Source organism: Propithecus coquereli, unplaced genomic scaffold (assembly GCF_000956105.1).
Source record: "Propithecus coquereli isolate 6110/MARCELLA unplaced genomic scaffold, Pcoq_1.0 Scaffold119, whole genome shotgun sequence".
Classification (NCBI taxonomy): domain Eukaryota; kingdom Metazoa; phylum Chordata; class Mammalia; order Primates; family Indriidae; genus Propithecus; species Propithecus coquereli.
The window spans coordinates 7137218-7152057 of record NW_012135969.1 but is presented as its reverse complement, the minus strand read 5'-3'; the positions used below and the strand labels follow the sequence as shown (position 1 = coordinate 7152057).

Below are 14840 nucleotides of genomic sequence, written 5' to 3'. Positions count from 1 at the left end.
TCCAGCAAGTCCAGGGCTTTCTGTTACCTGTTTGTTCATTCAGTCCATATGGACAGAGCACCTCCTGTCCATGTGTCGGCACCATGCTGGATGCTAAAAAGGTCAGTTCAGGCAGCAATTACAAATCAGCGGTGGTGTTGTAAAGGAGGTAAACAGCACCATGATAGAAAATGATGGAAAGTCTTTATTTTGGATATGGCGGGTGGTCACAGAAGGCTCTCTGAGGAAGCGACGATTACGCTGAGACCCGAAGGAAGAGGCAGAAGCAGCCATGTGAAGAGTGAGGGGGAAAGTGTTCTAGGCAGAGGGAACAGTAACCACAAAGGCCCCTGGAGGGAAAGAGCTTGATGGGTTCTAGGAATTGACGGATGGCCAGTGTGGCTGAAGTGAGGACAGGAAAGAAGGCAACATGAGATGTGATTGAAGAGAGGCTCTGGCAGTCGGTGGTACAAAGTTTGGATTTTATTCTTGTTACGATGGGAAGCCATTCAAAGGTTTTAAGGATCATTGCAACATGATCTGACTTAAGTTTTTTTTGTTTTTTTTTTTTTGAGACAGAGTCTCACTCTTTTGCCTGGGCTAGAGTGCCGTGGCGTCAGCCTAGCTCACAGCAACCTCGAACTCCTGGGCTCAAGCAATCCTCCTGCCTCAGCCTCCCGAGTAGCTGGGATATACAGGCATGCGCCACCATGCCCGGCTAATTTTTTCTATATATTTTTAGCTGTCCGATTAATTTCTTTCTATTTTTAGTAGAGATGGGGTCTTGCTCTTGCTCAGGCTGGTTTCAAACTCCTGAGCTCAAACAATCCGCCCGCCTCGGCCTCCCAGAGTGCTAGGATTACAGGCGTGAGCCACCGCGCCCGGCCTGACTTAAGTTTTAATTAGATTGCCCTGGTTGGTGAGGGAAGAATGGATTGAGAGACAAGCAGAGAATTGGTCTTCCTAATCAGGAAGACTAATTAGGACCCTCTTTCTAGGGTCGAGGCAAAAGAGGATGGTGGCTATAACTTCAGTGGGACAGGAGAGATGGAGAGAAAGTGCGTGGATTCAAGAGATACTTTGAACCTAGAATTTACAGGAATTCCTGATGGATTCAATGTGAGGTGTCAGGGGAATAGAGGAGTCAAGGATAATGCCTAATTTCTGAACTGAATGGGTAGAAAGAGAACCAGGTTTGCTTGGCTTGGCTTGTCTCACCCCGTTTGGTCTCCCCCTTCCTTGGGGACCCTGGGCTTGAGCTTGAGAAGCAAGTGACACTTGAAATCCACTGGGTTGGAGAATCTCCAAGGTCCCTTCCAGCTATCAAATGCTTTTGTTCTAAACTGAAAAGTCTGTGAATAGGGACAATGTTTCCATTTCTTCTGACTCATCCTGGAGTACCCCGGTAGAGCTCTGTACGCAGGGAGCATTCGTAGAGCTGGTTGACTTTTCACTTTGGCACAGATCTTCCATAATTGAATTTTAGATTAAATTCCTTTTTTTTTTTTTAAAAAAAAATAGGATTCTAAAATAGAGTAAACTTTCAACTGAAATCAATTCACCTTGATAAAGTAGAGTCATGGCAAGGATAATCTAAAATGGTAAAATCCAAAGTAATTCCTATTTGAATTGAGGTAGAAAAAATTTTGTTTTTGTTAAACTAATTATTTACATTTAGGTAAATGTTATTTTCGGGCAAATGCCAACAGATGGTGGATCAGTCCTATTCGGAATAGGACCAAAACACCATTGAAAATAATTCGTGACAATGAATACAATCTACTTTGGTAATATGTTCCTTGTTGAAAACAAATATTAACCTTCTTAAACTTACTTTGAAGTAATGACTTCAGATCATTTTTAGACCCATTTTAAAGATGAACAAGATGCAGATGGAGTCGTGTGGCCAGCCAAACAGAAAAATCAAGAAAAACTGAGACTCAAACCTGCCGTTTCCTCTCCTCTCTTTTGCACTGCTGCTTCTTTGCTCAGAGCGCCACCTGTTAGATATTATGTTTCCCAGCCATTTTTTTCAGTCTAAAAACTCAAAATTTCTATATCTATAAGCATACTGATCAAATCCTCAGGTAAGTCTATCATTTCAAGCCTTTTGTTTTATTAAAGAGGAAAGTAAAACAATGCCTTTTGTATGCTAAGCACTGTTGAACAAATATGTCATCCAGTGCTGTTTATTATCATACAAATGACCCGTTTCACTGATGAGATGGGAGATTGAAGGTCCAGCATCTGATCTACTTCCTGTTTGGGATGAATTCCCTGCTGTGGACAGCATCAGTGAGAAGGAAGGTCGCACATCATACTGTGAACACCATGGCAGTGAGACTTTTCCTCGTTGCTTCCCGTGGTGGTCAGGACCCAGGATGTGATATGGCCTAGGATTGGCCACCTGGGTGTTTTCATCTTCGGCCTTAGGTTTGCAGCATGAGGTACAAAGATGGATGCCTAATAGGTGACATCCTTTGCAGCAGCAGCAGCAGAGGCAGTATGTCTGGTGGTGGCATGTTGTGGCAGTGCCCAGCGGTTGGACCTCCCCTCCAGACTGTCCTGCTAAAGAAGGTGGTTGTTCTTCCTCCACCAGCCCTTGGTTTCCAGCTGAATTTCCAAGTCTGGTCCTTTAGCTTCTGTCAGTTCTGGGAGCCAGCAATATTTCTTCAGTAAATTCTAGTTCTGATTGACATAGCCAGAGTTAGTGCAGTTCTTGCACCCAGGAACCTTGGCCGATGCGTGAGGAAACAGGCTCTGAAGTCAAAGAGCTTGTCTGGGGGTCACAGTGACCAAGTGGCAGTGTTCTGGCTGGGACATCTGTGCTGTCCTGTGGATTCCATGTTTCCCGAGGAATTCTAAAGAAGGGCACAGAGTCAGGGAGCAAGCATGGCTCACAGATTAGAATGGGGCTTGAAGACCAGCCAGGTATATGAACATCTACCCCAAAATTCATGTTCAGTGGCACATCAATAAATAAGTGGGGTCTACTCTATACCAGGGACTGTGCTATGTTCAGATATCATCTCAGTTGATCCTCACAACAACATAAGGTGGGCATTATTTTCTCCATTATGAGAAACTGAGCCTTGGAGAGGTTTATCCAAGTTTATAGTACAGTAAGTAAATGTTAGTACTGGGTTTGAACTTGAGTCTGCAGACAAGGAGACTGGAACTCATTCATTAAGCCACAGCTGCCTCACTGTGAAATTTAGTCAATCAATAAAAATTTCTCCACTGCCGATATTTTAACCCCATTGTGGCCCCAGCACAACTTCATCAATATGTTCTTTCCTTGTGCATGTCCTTATACCTGTGGCCTGGTGTGTGTCGTTTGTCTCTTTTCCTTTAGGCTGGGTATTCTTGAGCACAGGACTATACCCGTACTAAGGATCCTTCCTGTGTATTCATCTCCAATGGGCTCCACCATGGCAACCATTTGGCCAGGAACCAAGTGACCAACTAAAAAGTTAGTCATTGACTAACCAACTGAGCTGTACAGAGATGAGAGAAAGACTTCATCTTCCTGCAGTGCTTACAGTCAAAATGGGAGTTTGCACTTGTCTTCTACTCAGTCCTGCCTGCCTCCACCTCCCCTACAGGACCTCCCCTATAGTCCTTTGCTTACTGGACTATGAAATGGAGCCAAAAATCCTTGTTGGCAAAATAAATAAATAAAACATCTCAGGGTCTTTTGGGAAGATCCCTTGCCCAGACCTGGCTCATGACAGCCAATGAACACTTTGTCATTTGTGTTTGGATTAAGAAAATGAGTTCTGCATGTTTCCTACCATCACAAGGAGCAGTGAATTGAATTGGTGCCATTGTAAGCTTGATTGTTGTTGCATAGATAAAAGCCTCATTAAGTCCCTCAGGAGGAGAGAAGAATTTTGAGGGAAGAAGAGCAAGGGGGGCTTCTTGCTTGTCGTGGTTACAACAACAAAACATTAAGTGGAGGAAATAATTAAATAACTATGCACTTTTTTTTTTTTTTACCCAAACCTCAAGAGGCTGGGTGAGTTTTTAATTAGTGCTGCATTTTCAATAAATCCGTATCCCTGTACGTGGTGCCGATTCTTTCCTGGATAAGGAAAGATAATAATGAGAATTCTATTTTTCAGTCCCATACTAAAGGGATGCCTGGTATATTTAATCATGCTGTAGAAATCCTGGCAGCTTTCTCTGAGCCCAGCCTCTGCTCTAATTACATTTCTAGATTTTAGTAAATTGAAAGGGAAAATGTAGGAACAAAATAATTAAAACCGAAGAGGAAGCGCATATTAAAAAGGAGAAGCTGTTTAAAATTCTTCCACATAGTGCTTCCAAGGACATCTACAATCGTTTAATCAGCTTCACACCAAATCAAAGTCCTTTGTACAAAGGCTGATAGGATCACATCTCAGGTGGGCGGTATGGTCCTCATAGTATAAATGGGAGCCTTGTTGCACCAGGTTACAGATGGGGATAGGACCTCTCATATCCTTCTAGATCGCTGAGGATTCAGGGCCAGCCTGGACAAGCCGCTGGCACAGACTCACTTGCCCTGAGGAGTCCCCTCCCAGGTCCAGGGCAGAGTCTGACTAAACTGTAATGATTAGACCCAATCGTGAGGTCGCTAAAGTAGGTTGTCCATGGCTCCAGTTTTCTCTTTTTGCATACCCTTTCCCACTTCTGTTTTCCTTCCTCCAAGGAGTACCCCTTTTCTTTCTTCCCTGCCTTCGTGTGAAATCTGAAGTCAAGAGACCAGCTAACTGAACAGCCTGAGTGACATCAGGAACTGGTTACTTGTAATTGGATAGTAGATTATTTCTGGTGCATTCTGAATTTTCATAAGGATCAAAAGCCTTGCTGGCTTCAGCTAAAGGAATGAAAGTTTGTTGGTAACCATGATAAGCTAAACCTAATTGGAAAGTTTCAAGCATCTGCGTAATAGGTGACGAAAGCTCTTTTTGTTTTGAAGGGGGGCAGGCACAGAAACCACATCATTGTAGAATTCAGGATCTCCATTTCTTTTTTTTTTTTTTTTGAGACAGAGTCTCACTGTGTTGCTCGGGCTAGAGTGCCGTGGCGTCAGCCTAGCTCATAGCAACCTCAAACTCCTGGGCTCAAGCAATCCTTCTGCCTCAGCCTCCCGAATAGCTAGGACTACAGGCATGCGCCACAATGCCCGGCTAATTTTTTTTTCTATGTATTTTTAGTTGCCCAATTAATTTCTTTCCATTTTTAGTAGAGACGGGGTCTCGCTCTTGCTCAGGCTGGTTTCGAACTCCTGAACTCAAACAATCCGCCCGCCTCGGCCTCCTAGAATGCTAGGATTACAGACATGAGCCACCACGCCCGGCCTGGATCTCCATTTCTTGATCATTTTGGCTGAAAAATGGGTTGTGCAAGCTCTAGGAGTTTGGAATGTTTTGTCCGTAATTCCTAGGAAATTTTATGCTTTTGGATTATAGGGTCTACTTCTGTTTTTGAAAGTGGAAGACAGCCTGGTACTGTCAGGGGCTTTTTTTCCAAACCCCTGTGGCTTTGCTCATAGGCTCCCAGCCTTCCCTGCTGAACAGACTCACCAGCCACCTGGCGCCAGGACACATGTGGCAGGAGACAGTGAGCATCGTCTCCTGGAGACAGTTTCACAGGCCTGGGAGGCAGCAGGGCTCCCGGAAGCTGTTCCCAAGGCAGGGCTCACACTTTGTCACCCATAAACTATAGGTTCATCAAGTTGCTCTCTTATATCCAACGCTGTGTGCATTTGTGTGTGTCTGTGTGTCTATGTAATGATACTAGCTCAGTATGAAAAAGAGACAATGCCTGCTCTGAATTATTTGGCATCATCCTATGAGAATAATTTTTTAAAGTTCCAGCTAAAGGAAAAAATCATAGCAATAACAAATATCCCATCAATGACATTATTACCGTAACACTGCGAAGACTTTCTTTCTCCCAGGGCCAAGATGCTCTGAAACTTTTTTTTTTTTTTTTTAACTCAACTCAGGAATGTCTTATGGCCCATGGCTAAGATATGAGGCAGACTGGGGCTCAGGTGTCCAAGACAACAAATTGTCACTGAATTAGCTTCCTTTCAGTTAGGCCACCTATATACCCTGTCTTCCCCCAAAAGGACGGTCCTTCTTGTTTTTGTTTCCAAATGCTAAATTTTAAAAGTTACTTCAAAGGATGTCTATCATCATAAAATCCAAAAAAATGTTTTACTGACAGGGTCGGTTTTAAATAAATGATATAATGCATGTAAAACTCATTGGTAAGCCATAAACTGATGGCAAATATAAGTTGTTGTTATGAAATGCCTGTATTGTTACGCTGCCCACCAGGGCCCCCCACTGGGTATGCCGAGATCTGGTCCTCGCACCTCGGCGCAGCCTCCCGCACCCTGCACGCGACCCCCTCCGAGTTCCCGCCTCTTTCTACTCAGGCCCCTCCTCCTCAAATCCTCGGGCCCTGGTGAGGCTCCCGGAACGCATGCGCACTAGGGAGGGGAGGAGGAGTCTTGAGGAAGAGGGAGGAGGGGCTGGAGAACCCCGGAGGGGAGGGGCGGGGAGTAGAGGGGAGGAGGCCGCGCGGGGTGGGGCCCGGCGGGTACGCGCTCACTGCGTCGACGTGCTGACGCCATGACGCCCCGGTCGGTGTGTGTTGGTGTGTGTGTGAGTGTGCGCGCTCCGAGTGTGTGTGTATTTGTGTATCGGCGGTCCCTCAGGTCCCGGATGTTGCGGACAGTATGAGGCGAGTGCAGGGGGACGGGGACCAGCAGCCGTCGCCGCCGCTCTCAGGTGAGTGGGGGGAGGAAAGTCGAGGGAGGGGGTTGTCCTGTCGGACTAGGGGGCGCCTCCCTTAAGAGGTGACTGACCCCTCACTATCCCCCACGCCCCGCAACCACACACATATACTCTTTTCTATCCCATTTCCTACACCCGGGTTACGTGGCCTGTGAATGCCAGAGCCTAATCAACCGTCTCATCTCCCTCCCTCATTCAGGAAACACAAACGCGCCCCCTGCTTTCAGCCACCCCCATCATTTCCCAGCCCCCTCCCCCTTGCCAAATAGTGAGCTGTCGCCTGCGGCGAGATGGGTGACTGCGCATGCGCGAGTGTGAACGCGCTCGGGGTGCTTGCTCGCTGCCCTCGGGGCGCATGCGCACCGCTGTGTTGCAGGGACCTGCGGGATAAAGAGCCCCTTGACCACGCGCCTGCCTTCTTCCCAGGCGGAGGGCTAGACGTGCTGCCCCACAATGAGCCTGTTGCTCCTATCCAAAAGGGAGAATTTAAATTATGTGAGGGACTTACGGACAAAGCACTATTCACATCTGGTGTTGCCCTAGAGACTCTCAGGCTACGAACGCCTCCCAGAGCCAGCGTGTCCCACGCTGACCCTTCTTTTGAAACTGTCACTGCAACTTCTAGTTCTAGGATTACTTTTCCTTTCCTTTACTGCTGTCGTCATGCTGTACCTTTAGTACAAACTTCCCCTAAATTTAGAAGTAGGTGCCCCAACCCATTCAATTATGCTGGCAGGGGATTTTGGTAGCCTTGCTAAAGAAGACTAAGGGTCATGAAAAAAGAAACTAAAAGTGGAGTTCCTTTTAGTAAAATTCTTTGGTTCTCACCACAGAACTAGATAAGGTAGAGATAAAGAGTACACGCAGTATAAAATAAAGCTTAGGGTCGTGACCGTAAATCAAGACATCAGGGTTCTCATCTACCAGCTCTCCTACTTTGTGTGACCTATTTGCCTCTTTTTTGTCAAAGATCTTCCTTAGCGCTTTCATTTTAGCTGTACATTATTGATGTTCTGTGAACATCACATGAAAACAAAGGCATTCTGAAACTATTAGTGGACAATAACTTATTCAGTGGAAGTTTTAATTTTAAGTAATGAGAGTGATGTTTCTTTCACATTGGCAAATAACAAGAAATTAAAAATAATGAACTTTAAAGTACAGTAATATGTCCGTGATTTAGCACGTGGGTTTTCAGTTGGTGGATTATACGTGGTCCTTTAATTTACTCCTGTGTTGCCACTCTTTTGGATACTTTGCTGCTTCTACCGCTGCCATCAGAACACAGGAAAAGATCAACTCTTGCTAGCGAAAGGTTTGCTGGATAGCATTGAAATGAATAGCTAAATTGTTGTAGGGAGGGAAATGGGGGGTGGCGAGAGAGGGGGCATTTTTTTGTGTTTTTCAGTTATCCTTGCCAACTGTTTCCTAGCTGGATAACTGGGAATGGGACCTATTCGTGAGCTTTATTTTCTATTCTCTTTCCTTTGTGTTCTACTTTCTTTGGTATTCTTTTCTCCAGGCTTTTTTGGCTGCCATTCTTAACTGTAGGACCTTGTGTTCTTGGGCCTTAAAGTGTATATATTTTTTTCACTTCCCTATTTAACCCTGGCCCTTACATGGTTCAGCTGTCTTTTGTGCTGCTTCCTGTTGCCATAGTTACAGTTGGACCCAAGAGATGACAGAGAGGAAGCACAAGAATTTGGGGTGCATATATCATTCTGCATCCTGGGAAAGAGCTAGAGACTCATCTTTTTTACCTTGTATGAAGACTGAGGAGTAGATGTTATTGTGACAACCCCACATTTAGGGTGAGGGAAATTGGTTTCCACTTGGCACTTTGGTGACTTCTCCTTTTAGAGCTCTTAATAGTGACTAGTTTGATACTTGAAAATGTTTAATGTTGCCTGTGTCCAGACCAGGTTCTGGTAAAATCTAGAAGTGAAACTATTGAGGTAATAAATGTCCATCTTCTCAGTAGGTTTCTGCCATCTAGGGTGCTTTCTTTTTATCTGGAAACATTTCATCTAGTTGAATTTACCGAAGCCTCATTTAAAATTTTGACAGTACAAAGGCATGAAATATTTTTAGGATTAAGATGAATATAATTAAATAATTTGTATTGGTGCAGAGCCTTGTTTAAAAAAAAATTATTTAAAATGGGTAACACATGTACATACATATGAAACAAAATTCAGAAGGTGCACACACGGTGGGAGAGTGAAAAGTCTTTTTTTCTACTGTTTTCCTTTCATCCATCTAGTAACCCTCTCCAAAGGCAACAGTCTTGTTTATTCTTCCAGAGATAGTTTATGCTTTTACAAGCATATACACGTAGATATTCTTTGTTGTTTTTGTTTGTTTTATACAAATGGGAACACACTATACCTATTATTCTGCACTTTTTTTCGCTTAATTTGCCTTGGTGATCGTTCCATATGGTAAGTACAGTCCCTCTTCCTTTTCTAAAGATGGCAGGTATTCCATTGTATAGATGTACAGTCATTCAGCCAGCTCTTATTATTGGACATTTAGATTGTTTCCAGAGCTGCAATTCTTTGTGTGTACATATTATGTACATAGGTGTCTGTTGAATTAAGTTCTTAGTGGAAATGCTGGATCAGTGGGTGTGTGCATTTTTAATGTTGTTAGATATTACCAAATGCTTTCTACAGAGGTTATATGAATTTATATTCCCACCAGCAGTGTGAGTCTGCTTGTTTCCTCACCAAAAATTATCATCAAAATTTTTATCAAAATTTTTGGATTTTTGTGCAGTCTAAGATTTTAAAGTTCATTGTGTAGTTTGTTAAGCTCCACACCCGAGTTGTGCTTAAGTACCATCACTGTTTTGCAGATGGAGGGTGCTAGAGGATATTATTCCATTGAAGAATAAGGTCATGAGAATAAAGTTATATGCCTGGATATCACAGCAAATCTATGACAATGCTAGGAAGACATATAAAATCTATATTCCAATTTCTTTCTTTAAATCTTAGATGCTAGTTTATCTGTGCAAAATTCTGTAAGTGATGTTTTATGATCTCCTTTTGGTAGCTCTGACTTGAAATTGTTTATACAAGTTAACTGCTTTTCAGTTGAGGAATTGAAAAGCTAACCCAGTTAGTTAAAATGCGTTACTGAGTGCCCACTGCCTCAGCACAGAATATAGGTACTAGCACTTTTTAGAAGTCTGCTGATAGCAGAATACTTCACTATGAGTTGTGAAGAAATAGAAAATAATTAAAAGATATCTGTGCCTGAAGGAGCTTTACAATCTTGTTGGAAAACCACAACTATATGACAAAAAATTGGAAAATTTAGAAGAAATGGATAAATTCCTGGACACATACCACCTGCTAAGACTGAACCATGACGAAATAGAAAACCTGAACAGACCAGTAACAATGACTAACAAGATTGAAGCAGTAATGAAAAGTCTCCCATCAAAGAAAAGTCCAGGAACTGACAGCTTCCACTGCTGAATTCTGCCAAACTTTTAAAGAAGTACTAAAACCAATTCTACTCAAACTATTCCAGAAACTTGTAGAAGAGGGAGTACTTCCAAACTCATGTAGAGGTCAGCTTTACCCTGATACCAAAACTAGACAAGGACACAACAATCTTGTTGGAAAAGCACATCTGTTGAATATGTGAAGTAATAAGAGAACAGTTAGAAAACAGAACGTGAACAATAATAAACTGTGTTCCATGTTTAGAAGACCTTGTATAGGGATTAGAGGAGAGTTCATTTGGGAGCCCTGCCTGGAAGAAGTGCATTTTGAGCCTTTTTTTTTCTTTTATAACTAACTGTTTTAAGGGAAAAATTTTAAACATACAGAAAAATGGAAAGAATGGTACAATTATCACCTTTGTATCCATCACTTAGGTTCAATAGTTGTTCACATTTTACTGCATTTCCTTTGTGTGCGTATTTGTTTATATAATTTTTTGTATTGTAGACATCATGATACTTCACTCTTTTTTTTTCTTTTTTCTTTTTTTTTTTGGGACAGAGTCTCACTCTGTTGCCTGGGCTAGAGTGCCGAGGCGTCGGCCTAGCTCACAGCAACCTCAAACTCCTAGGCTCAAGTGATCCTCCTGCCTCAGCCTCCCGAGTAGCTGGGACTACAGGCACGCGTCACCATGTCTGGCTAATTTTTCTATATATTTTTAGTTGTCCAGCTAATTCTTTCTATCTTTAGTAGAGACAGGGGTCTTGCTCTTGCTCAGGCTGGTCTCGAACTCCTGACCTCAAACAATCGCCCCTCCTTGGCCTCCCAGAGTGCTAGGATTACAGGCTTGAGCCACCGGGCCAGACGTGATACTTCACTCTTAAATACTTTAGATACATCCCCTTAAAATACATTGTTTTTCTTAATTGCACTTACGATACTTGCCACACTTAAGGCAATTAACAGTAATTCTCTAACACTGATATCCAGTTCTTGTTCAGATTTTCCCAGTTGTCTTGAAGATGACACTTCTTTAGCTGTGTTTTTTTCTCCAAACATTTCTCTTTAGTCTCTTTTTAAATCTAGAACAGTTTAGAAGCTACATGATACTGGTATTTTGAAGAGACCAGGCCATTTGTCTTGTAGACTGTATCACTTCTGGAATTTTCTGGTTGTTTCCTCACAGTTTCACTTAACTTGTTCCTTTATCCCTGTATTATGTATAAAAAATTGGTATTGAGGTCTTGAGGCTTGATTAGATTCTAGTTAAACATTTTTTTTTTTTTTTTTTTTTTTGAGAGAGAGTCTCACTCTTGCTCGGGCTAGAGTGCCGTGGTGTCAGCCTAGCTCACAGCAACCTCAAGCTCCTGGGCTCAAGCGATCCTTCTGCCTCAGCCTCCCAAGTAGCTGGGACTACAGGCATGCGCCACCATGCGCAGCTAATTTTTTCTATATATTTCTAGTTGCCCAATTAATTTCTTTCTATTTTTAGTAGAGACGGGGTCTCGCTCTTGCTCAGGCTGGTCTTGAACTCCTGAGCTCAAACGATCCGCCCGCCTCGGCCTCCCAGAGTGCTAGGATTACAGGCGTGAGCCACCGCGCCCGGCCTAGTTAAACATTTTTGATAAGACTACTTTGTAGGTATTGCTCTTCTCCTCATTGCATCGTCATATGAAAAACATGTCATAATATCCCACAATTAATTATGCTGAGTTTGTTTGATCATTTGTTTAAGGTCTCTCCATTGTAAAGACATTTTTCTCCTTTGTAATTAGTAGGCAACCTGCAGAGTGGTGTCACTTTGGCACCATACTATTTATTATACTTCTTCAGCAACCTTTCACCTAGTGGTGATGATCCTTGCCTGAATCAGTTAATTCATTGGTTGTTGCAAAATGGTGATTGTGTAATTCTGCCATTTCTTTTACATTGATTAGCTTTCAATCTTCTGTAAAGATTTTCCTCACCAGTTAGGAATAAATTATAATTTCTATTAAGAAATTGATGTAAATTCTTAATTTTGCCCCTTTAACACTTTCTTTCTGAATAAGGACATGGTATCATAGTCATCTCCAATGGTGGTAAATGAATTTTTTTTCCCCTCTCTTTTAGTGTCATTATGAACTCATGGATTTTAATTTATTCTGTGTTTTACCAACAATTACAGACATTCTTTTGGTGCTCAAAATGTCCCATATTTGGCCTGCGGGAGCCCTTTAAGCTTGGGGTATGAGTGCTTCCTTTACCTCTGGCACAAGAAGTTCCTGGCTCATTTTGTATTTTTCCTGTCTCAGATGTGGAACTCTTACCTTACTTTTATATATATCATATTTTCTTCCCTTGCAGTAAATTAGGTTGTTCGTCTCCCATATGGAGCTTCTGGAACCAAATTCTAAAAACTAAAGGTGCCTTTATTTTAACCCAGCATACCTGGTGTTTGACTCTCTTCTGTGCTGCTGTATTGCTGGATTCTGGCTCTTAGAACTCACAGCTTGCTTGTCTTGAATATTCTTCAAGAACAATGGTATTATCTCTGAAGAGAGCACTGACCCCCTCCTCCCTAACCTTAACATCAGGTTAGCTGTAGAAGAGACTGGGGCATTTCTTCTCTCATGAGCAACCTTGCTTTTTTATGAGATGAAAGATACACAGAATGAAATTTAGAGATAAAAATTGGGTGTTTATAAGCTTTGTTGGGGATATGGGTTTTTATTGTTATATAAAAATGTCTTTCAAGTATATGCACAAGTATATATCTTTCTTCCCTTTTCCTCATCTCCATACAGTTTAGAATGTTATGTAAGATTATGCTGTAATAGCATATTTTTTTCATTATGACTAGATTTTCATCATAAAAAGAAGTAAGACAAATTATTCTTAATTAGAGAAAAAATCCAGATAGGCCGTAAACTCTGATATCTAATTGTCTTAACTCAGGGTCTGGAACAGTGCTGAATCCTGTGGATTTCTCTCATGTACTGTAGACTCAGGAGGAGAAATGTCGGTGCATCCACAGTGTTTTCTGAAAATCCATCACGCTAATGAAGGTTAATACAAATTAAAGATACAGCAGAATTGCATTCCAAACCGGATTTCAGGGGCTGTACTAATTCCTGCCTGAGCAAAATATGTTTTGTTAGACTCCTACCATGAAGTTGTATTTGAGTAATCTTACTGATTTCATGTTACTCAAAGCTAGATGATAACATTATTCTGATACTTATCTGAAATTCATGTTTTAATTTTTTTTTTTTTACCATCTTGTCATATTTACAAGGTTTCTCTCAACCTGGTTTCGTAACAGTACTGGTCCCATATTAAATTCTGGCTGTGTATTCAGGGAAGCACACCTATTTTTTGTGTTTGTTTTCAGGCATGGTGAATCACCCTAAAAGGCTGTACTGACACTTTTGCTAATAAGATCTAGTAGTTTCTTTTACTTGTGTTTTTGAAAAGGTCCTGTTACAAGAAAAAAAAAAATTCTAAAGTACAGACTCTTGAGGAAATGCTTGGGCTGTCATTCTTACAACTATGGTCATGTTTTAATAGAACTGGCAAGGAGTTTCAGAGGTACCCTGTATGGCAGAGGTGGATATGCAGCTTGGGGAGAGCTGGATACAGACCTCACAGTGGGAAGTAAACATTCAGACAGTAACTCTTGACCACGAAGACCTTTGTTTTTGACTTTTTATTTTCTAAGAAGCTGTTGGCATAAATCTTCCTGCCATGGCACAAGCTATATCAGAGAAGGGCTTGTGGTAGTTCTCTGAAAGCCTCTAATTCCTCCTTTTTATATAACTATTTGTTTATTTGTAAGAGGAAAAATTTATGTATAATCATTCACCTCCCTAAATTGAGATTTATATATTCCTTTACTTGATATTTAGAAACAGGTAGCTATGTGGAAATTTGCTGTAAGTAAAAAATGACAGTTTTTCAACGTAGAACATCATTTGTGCTGCTTTAATTTTTAAATTATAAAATACATAGAAAAATATAAAGAATATGTTTCTCGTATACTCATCATTCAGCTTTATCAAATCTTAAAATTTTGTTATATTTGCTCCCAGAAATTTTTTCTAATAAATAAAACATTACAGAAACAGTGAAGCCTTGGTACATTCCTATTCTTTATTTATTTTTTTTATTTCAGCATATTATGGGGGTACAGATGTTTAGGTTACATGTTGCCCTTCCCCCCCCACTACATTCCTATTCTTTCTTCCCTCCTTAGAGGTAACACTTAACCTGAATTTGGTGTTTATCATTTTCTAACTGTGCTATAATCCAATATGTACCATATAGTACAGTATATTCCATTTCTTTATCTTAATATTTCTGCTCAGTGTGGTTTTTGTGATTAACTGAGATTGATACATGTAACTTGAGTCCATTTTCACTGCTGTATGGTATTTGGTTGTATAAATATACTGTATCTAGTATCCATTTCCTGTTAATAGACATTTATGGTATTTCCATTTTTTTTTTATTTCTTTATTTTTTTTGAAACAGAGTCTCACTCTGTTGCCTGGAGTAGAGTGCCGTGGTGTCAGCCTAGCTCACAGCAACCTCAAACTCCTGGGCTCGAGCAATCCTTCTGCCTCAGCCTCCC

General features: G+C 41.5%; 1 protein-coding gene across 2 annotated transcripts in view; it reads left to right on the top strand.

The window, feature by feature from the left end:
- Window positions 1-6543: 6543 nt before the first annotated feature.
- The window catches only part of SPOP (speckle-type POZ protein), a 69685-nt gene continuing 61388 nt past the window's right edge, over window positions 6544-14840 (top strand). The window contains exon 1 of one of the 2 annotated variants that reach the window (XM_012661398.1): window positions 6544-6767. The gene's annotated coding sequence lies outside the window, so the exon portion shown is untranslated. The remainder of the gene's footprint in view (window positions 6768-14840) is intronic. The other variant, XM_012661406.1, reaches the window with a different exon arrangement.